Here is a 7,655-nt window from a genome sequence, read left to right on the forward strand (position 1 = left end):
AAAAGGTATTTGCAAAAGGCTGGAGGGTGAGGGAGGAGCCTAGAAGGAAGAGAAGATGCTCAGAGTAAAGCAGCAGTGATGCAAAGGTGCGTTTTGAAAAAAAAATCTCACTGGGTTTTGAGATTGCAAGGGAACGATAAGCTCGTGATTTAAAGAAAAAACTGTGCTGGGAGGTGGGGAGAAGAAACAATTTAATCTTTTTATTATTTGGGTTGCGAGATTTCAGCAATAAACGGTTATCAGCTGAACTTCAGTGCCCCAGGGATGAGGGATGATGTTCCAAACCTTTAAATAGTTTTTCCACGGGCTGGACCACGGTGCAGGTCTGAAGGAGGAGCTGAAAGAGCAGCCATCTGCCAGTGCCAGTCTGCAGGAGCAGTGTGAAAGCAACATCAAAGGAGAAGGAGAATCGACGTTTCAGGCATAAGCCCTTCTTCAGGCCTTCAATTCCCGAAGAAGGGCTTATGTCCGAAACGTCGATTCTCCTGTTCCTTGGATGCTGCCTGACCTGCTGCGCTTTTCCAGCAACACATTTTTAAGCTCTGATCTCCAGCATCTGCAGTCCTCACTTTCTCTTAGGAGCAGTGTGAAAAGAAGGTGCTTTTAGAAAGAAATTCACTCCACTTCTGCGTTTCTGACCACATTATAGCCAATCCTCACTGTCAAATCTACCCACTGACCGATCACAGTCCATGACACCCAGAATACTCACTCCAGTGCTCACTGACCACTATACTCCCAGTGCTCACTGATCGCTGTATCCCAGTTCCCACTGATGGCTATACTTCCATTACCCACTGATCACTGTATTCCAGTACCCATTGATCTCTGGAATCTGATACCTACTGATCACTGTACTCCAAGACCCACTGACCATTTTATCCAAGGACTCACTTACTATATAGTCTTAGCTGACCCAATAATGACAACGTTAAAATATGTTAACGACAGACACTTGCAGTAAGCATTCCCACGCAGACATTCCTCCAGTCTCTAGGTAACTCCTGATTCACTTCATTTCACAGCCCCTGACATTACTATACTTAATTTACAGTTGATACACAATGACGGCAGTGAATATTCTGCTGTAATTTTGCACTGAGGCTCAGATTACATCCAGAACCAACTCAAACTCATCACCCAATTAGAATACTGATCATCTGCATTTCACTGCATAACACTACATTATTCACTTGAAGTTGATCAGCCTCATCCAGAGATACTTCCTGGGACAGGGAGCTGAACTCTGTATCTAATCCCATGCTATTGCTGTCATGAGAGTGTTTGTTGGGGACAATGTGAGACAACATGAGAACACAGAGCTGGAGTAGGCAACTGAGTCCCACAAACTACTCCACCATTTAACATGGTCATGGCTGATCTCATCTCAGCCTCAACTCCACTTTCCTGGCAGCTGCCCATAGTCCGACTTTTAATTTGTTCAAGAGCTATCTCCTCCTTAATTTTACTCAAAGTCCCAGCATTCTCTGCACTCTGGGGGTAGTGAATCCCACAGATTCACAACCCTTTGAGAGAAGTAACTCCTCTCATTTGTTTTAAATCTGCGACCCCCTTTATCCCCACACAACCTCCAGCACCCACTTCACTTGTTACATCTTCAAAAAACTTTCACAAATTAGTCAAACACGATTTAATGTTCATAAAACCCTGCTGATTCCAATTCATTGCGTTTTGACTTTCCAAATGTCCTGTTATTACCTCTAACACTTTCCCAATGACACAAGTTAATCTGTACTTTCTTGATTTCTACCTCCCTCCCTCCTGGAATCAGGACATTGTATTACAATTTTTCTAATCCACTGGAACATTGCTGACATCCAGGGAAGTTTGGAGTATTATAGCCAATGGATCCACTTTCTCTGCTGCTTCTTTCTTTAAGACCCTAGGCTCGAGGCCATTCGGTCTTGGGGACTTGGCTGCATTCAATTCCAATGGTTTGCTCAGTCCTCATTTCCCCTAGTGATGATGATTGTTCAAAGTTCCTCCCTTTCTATAATCTCTGTTACTATTGAGATGGCACTACTGTTCCGAACTGGAAAAACTGATGCAAAATATTTATTGTGACCCTGCCATTTCTGTGTTCACAACTAGTAACCCCTAAGTTTCATCCAGCAAGGGACCAACATTCACTTTAGCTAATCTTCTCACGTTTATATATTTATAGAACATTTTGATATCCATTTTAATATTTTGTGCTGGTTTCCTTTCATAATTTACCCTTTCACTTTTTATGACTTTATTGATCTTTTAAAATTTCCTAATCTTTCAGGCTGCCACTCACCTTGTTTTTATATTAGCTTTAATTTTCTTGCTTATCCATTAATATTTTCTCCCCTCTTACAATCTTGCTTCATTTCTGAATACATTTTAGTTGGGAGCAATTGAGTATCTCCTTAAACATCTGTCACTACTGGGTGGCACAGTGGTTAGCATTGCTGCCTCACAGCGCCAGAGACCCGGGTTCAATTCCTGCCTCAGGCGACTGACTGTGTGGAGTTTGCACATTCTCCCCGTGTCCTGCATGGGTTTCCTCCGGGTGCTCCGGTTTCCTCCCACAGTCCAAAAATGTGTAGGTTAGGTGAATTGGCCATGCTAAATTGCCCGTAGTGTTAGTTGCAGGAATAAATGTAGGGACATGGGTCTGGGTGGGTTGCGCTTCGGCAGGTCGGTGTGGACTTGTTGGGCCGAAGGGCCTGTTTCCACGCTGTAAGTAATCTAATCTTTGTAATTGACTGTTCTATCTTCTATTCAACCCACCCAGTCCATTAGGACCAGATCTGTCCTCATGCCTACATAATTATCTTTGTTTAACAGTAGAATGCTGGTGTGGGAATATGGTTTCTTACCCTCCAGCTGAATTTGAAAATCGAGGAAGCTATGATCACTCTTCTCCTTTACTGTGAAGTCATGAACTAATCCCATATTATTATGCAACATCAAATCCAGAATAGCCTGCTCCTTGGTTGGTTCCACAATGTATTGCTCCAAGAAACAAATCTCAAAATACATTCAATTCATTTTCCCTAAACCTACCCTTGCCAATTTGACTGATCCAGATTTCACTTTAAGTTTAAAAGAGTACAGGATGCTTTACTTTGTGCCTAAACTTCCTGGGAATGTTTAATGGGGACACTGTATAGAGGCCTTTACTTCTAGTTTAAAGGAGTAGAGGGACGTAGGAAGTAGTGATTATAACATGTTGGATTCAGTTTGAGTGTGAGAAATATGCGTCAGAAACAATGGTGTTTCACTTAAATAAAGGGCATTACAATGAAATGAGAATAGAGTTAGCTAAAGTGGACTGGTCAGATGGATTAGCAGGAAAAACAGTAAGTAGTGGCAGGCATTTAAGGAGATAATTCATGACTCTCATCAAAAATATATTCCAGTCAGGAGGAAAAATTCTGAGAGAGGAATAAATCATCCATGGCTAACCAAGCAAGTTAAGCAGAGTAAGGAGGCATAAGTCATTGATACTCCTGAAGACCGGGATAAATTCAGAATCTGGAAAAGGATGATCATCAAGATAACCACCCACCCTCCTCCTCTAACCTAACTTTAAAGTCCACAGGTTATTGACTCAGTGTTCTTGTTTTTGGAGACAAAGTGTACAGTCATGGCAGCGCAGGCGGTGGAATGTTCCTCCTGCAGGATGTTTGAGGTAGGGGTGACCACCGATACTCCTGCAGACTTCGTCTGCAGGAAATGCAGTCAGATCCTGATCCTCACCGAACGAGTTAGGGAACTGGAACTGGAGCTGAATGAGCTGAGGATTATTCGAGAGGCTGAGAGGGTGATTGATAGAAGCTACAGGGACATAGTTACGCCGGAGAAGAGAGGTAGCTGGGTAACAGTTAGAGGTGGGAAGGGGAAGAAGCAGGCAGTGCAGGGTTCCCCTGTGGTCGTTCCCCTAAAAAATAAGTATACAGCTTTGGAAACTGTTGGGGGGGGGACAGCCTTGCAGGTGTAAGCTGCAGTGAAGGGGTCTGTGGCTCTGAGACTCAGAAGGGAAAGGGGGAGAAGAGGAGAGCGCTAGTTATAGGGGACTCTCTAGTTAGAGGGACGGACAGGCGGTTCTGTGGACATGGGCGAGACTCTCGGATGGTTTGTTGCCTCCCGGGTGCTAGGGTCCGAGACGTCTCGGACCGTGTCTTCAGAATCCTTAAGGGGGAGGGTGTGCAGCCAGAAGTCGTGGTACACATTGGCACCAACAACATAGGTAGGAAGAGGGGTGGGGAGGTCATTCAAGAGCTCAAGGAGTTAGGCTGGAAGCTAAAAGCTAGGACAGACAGAGTCGTCATCTCTGGGTTGTTGCCGGTGCCACGTGACAGAGAGGCAAAGAATAGGGAGAGAGTGCAGTTGAACACGTGGCTGCAAGGATGGTGTAGGAGGGAGGGCTTCCAATATTTGGACAATTGGACTGCATTCTGGGGAAGGTGGGACCTGTATAAACAGGACGGGTTGCACCTGAACCAGAAGGGCACCAATATCCTGGGGGGTAGGTTTGCTAGCACTCTTCGGGGGGGTTTAAACTAATTTGGCAGGGGGATGGGATCCGGACTTTTAGTCCAGCAAGTAAGCTAGCTGTGTGTCAGGATGCCCAAAACTGTAGGGAGGCTGTGGAGAAGGTAGCACTGACAGGGACTACTTACGGACACAGAGATGGGCTCAAGTGTGTATACTTCAACGCAAGGAGTATCAGAAATAAGGTGGGTGAACTTAAGGCGTGGATCGGTACCTGGGACTACGATGTTGTGGCCATCACGGAAACATGGATAGATGAGGGACAGGAATGGCTATTGGAGGTTCCTGGTTACAGATGTTTCAGTAAGATTAGGGAGGGTGGTAAAAAAGGAGGGGGGGTGGCATTGCTAATTAGAAATGGTATAACGGCTGCAGAAAGGAAGTTTGAGGGGGATCTGCCTCTGGAGGTAGTATGGGCTGAAGTCAGAAATAGGAAAGGTGCAGTCACCTTGTTGGGTGTTTATTATAGGCCCCCCAATAGCAGCAGAGATGTGGAGAAACAGATTGGGAAACAGATTTTGGAAAGGTGCAGAAGCCACAGGGTCGTAGTCATGGGCGACTTCAACTTCCCAAATATCGATTGGAAGCTCTTTAGATCAAGTAGATTGGATGGGGCGGTGTTTGTGCAGTGTGTCCAGGAAGCTTTTCTAACGCAGTATGTAGATTGTCCAACCAGAGGGGAGGCCATATTGGATTTGGTACTCGGTAATGAACCGGGACAAGTGGTGGGCTTGTTAGTGGGTGAACATTTTGGTGATGGTGACCACAATTCTGTGACTTTCACCTTGGTTATGGAGAGAGATAGGTGCGCACAACAAGGAAGATTTTACAATTGGGGGAAGAGAAATTACGATGCTGTAAGACAGGATTTGAGGAGCATACGTTGGGAGCATAGGCTGTCAGGGAAGGATGTGGTGGAAATGTGGGACTTTTTCAAGGAGCAGATACGACGTGTCCTTGATATGTATGTACCGATCAGGCAGGAAAGAAATGGTCGTGTGAGGGAGCCTTGGTTGACGAGGGAGGTTGAATGTCTAGTAAAGAAGAAGAAGGAGGCTTACATAAGGTTGAGGAAACAGGGTTCAGACAGAGCAGTGGAGGGATACAGGATAGCCAGAAGGGACCTGAAGAAAGGGATTAGGAGAGCTAAGAGAGGGCATGAAAAATCCTTGGCAGATAGGATCAAGGATAACCCCAAGGCATTCTATGCGTATGTGAGAAACCTGAGAATGATGAGAACGAGGGTAGGTCCGATCAAGGACAGTAGTGGGAGACTGTGTATTGAGTCGGAAGAGATAGGAGAGGTCTTGAACAAGTACTTCTCTTCAGTATTTACGAACGAGAGGGACCGTATTGTTGAAGAGGAGAGTGTGAAACGGACTGTTAAGCTAGAAGAGATACCTGTTAGGAAGGAAGATGTGTTGGACATTTTGAACAACTTGAGGATAGACAAGTCCCCCGGGCCTGACGGGATATATCCTAGGATTATGTGGGAAGCAAGAGAGGAAATTGCAGTACCGTTGGCAATGATCTTCTCGTCTTCACTGGCAACTGGGGTGGTACCAGGGGACTGGAGAGTAGCGAATGTTGTGCCCCTGTTCAAAAAAGGGAATAGGGATAACCCCGGGAATTACAGGCCAGTTAGTCTTACTTCGGTGGTAGGCAAACTAATGGAAAGGGTACTGAGGGATAGGATTTATGAGTATCTGGAAAGACACTGCTTGATTAGGGACAGCCAGCACGGATTTGTGAAGGGTAGGTCTTGCCTTACAAGTCTTATTGAATTCTTCGAGGAGGTGACCAAGCATGTGGATGAGGGTAGAGCAGTGGATGTAGTGTACATGGATTTTAGTAAGGCATTTGATAAGGTTCCCCATGGTAGGCTTATGCGGAAAGTCAGGAGGCATGGGATAGAGGGAAATTTGGTCAATTGGATAGAAAACTGGCTAACCGGTCGAAGGCAGAGAGTGGTGGTAGATGGTAAATATTCAGCCTGGAGCCCAGTTACAAGTGGAGTTCCGCAGGGATCAGTTCTGGGTCCTCTGCTGTTTGTAATTTTTATTAATGACTTAGATGAGGGAGTCGAAGGGTGGGTCAGTAAATTTGCAGATGATACGAAGATAGGTGGAGTTGTGGACAGTGAGGAGGGCTGTTGTCGGCTGCAGAGGGACTTAGATATGATGCAGAGCTGGGCTGAGGAGTGGCAGATGGAGTTCAACCCTGCCAAGTGTTAGGTTGTCCATTTTGGAAGAACAAATAAGAATGCGGAATACAGGGTTAATGGTAGGGTTCTTAGTCAGGTGGAGGAACAGAGGGATCTTGGGGTCTATGTACATAGATCTTTGAAGGTTGCCACTCAGGTGGATAGAGTTTGTAAGAAGGCCTATGGAGTATTATCGTTCATTAGCAGAGGGATTGAATTCAAGAGTCGTGAAGTGATGTTGCAGCTGTACAGGACTTTGGTTAGGCCACAGATGGAGTACTGTGTGCAGTTCTGGCTGCCTCACTTTAGGAAAGATGTGGAAGCTTTGGAGAGGGTGCAGAGAAGATTTACCAGGATGTTGCCTGGAATGGAGAGTAGGTCGTACGAGGATAGGTTGAGAGTTCTCGGCCTTTTCTCGTTGGAACGGCGAAGGATGAGGGGTGACTTGATAGAGGTTTATAAGATGATCAGAGGAATAGATAGAGTAGACAGTCAGAAACTTTTTCCCCAGGTACAACAGAGTGTTACAAGGGGACATAAATTTAAGGTGAAGGGTGGAAGGTATAGGGGAGATGTCAGGGGTGGGTTCTTTACCCAGAGAGTGGTGGGGGCATGGAATGCGCTGCCCGTGGGAGGGGTAGAGTCAGAATCATTGGCGACCTTTAAGCGGCATTTGGATAGGTACATGGATGGGTGCTTAATCTAGGATAGAAGTTCGGCACAACATCGTGGGCCGAAGGGCCTGTTCTGTGCTGTATTGTTCTATGTTCTATGTTCTAAAATAAACTACGAAGGCAAACTAGCAAGGAAAAGAAAAACTGACAATAAGTTCATCTTTAAAGATATAAAACAGAAAAAGAAGTCAAAGTGAACACAGTTCCCTTCGAAAATGAATGACGGGAGATAT

The sequence above is a fragment of the Chiloscyllium punctatum genome, chromosome 42 (genome assembly GCF_047496795.1).
Source record: "Chiloscyllium punctatum isolate Juve2018m chromosome 42, sChiPun1.3, whole genome shotgun sequence".
Classification (NCBI taxonomy): domain Eukaryota; kingdom Metazoa; phylum Chordata; class Chondrichthyes; order Orectolobiformes; family Hemiscylliidae; genus Chiloscyllium; species Chiloscyllium punctatum.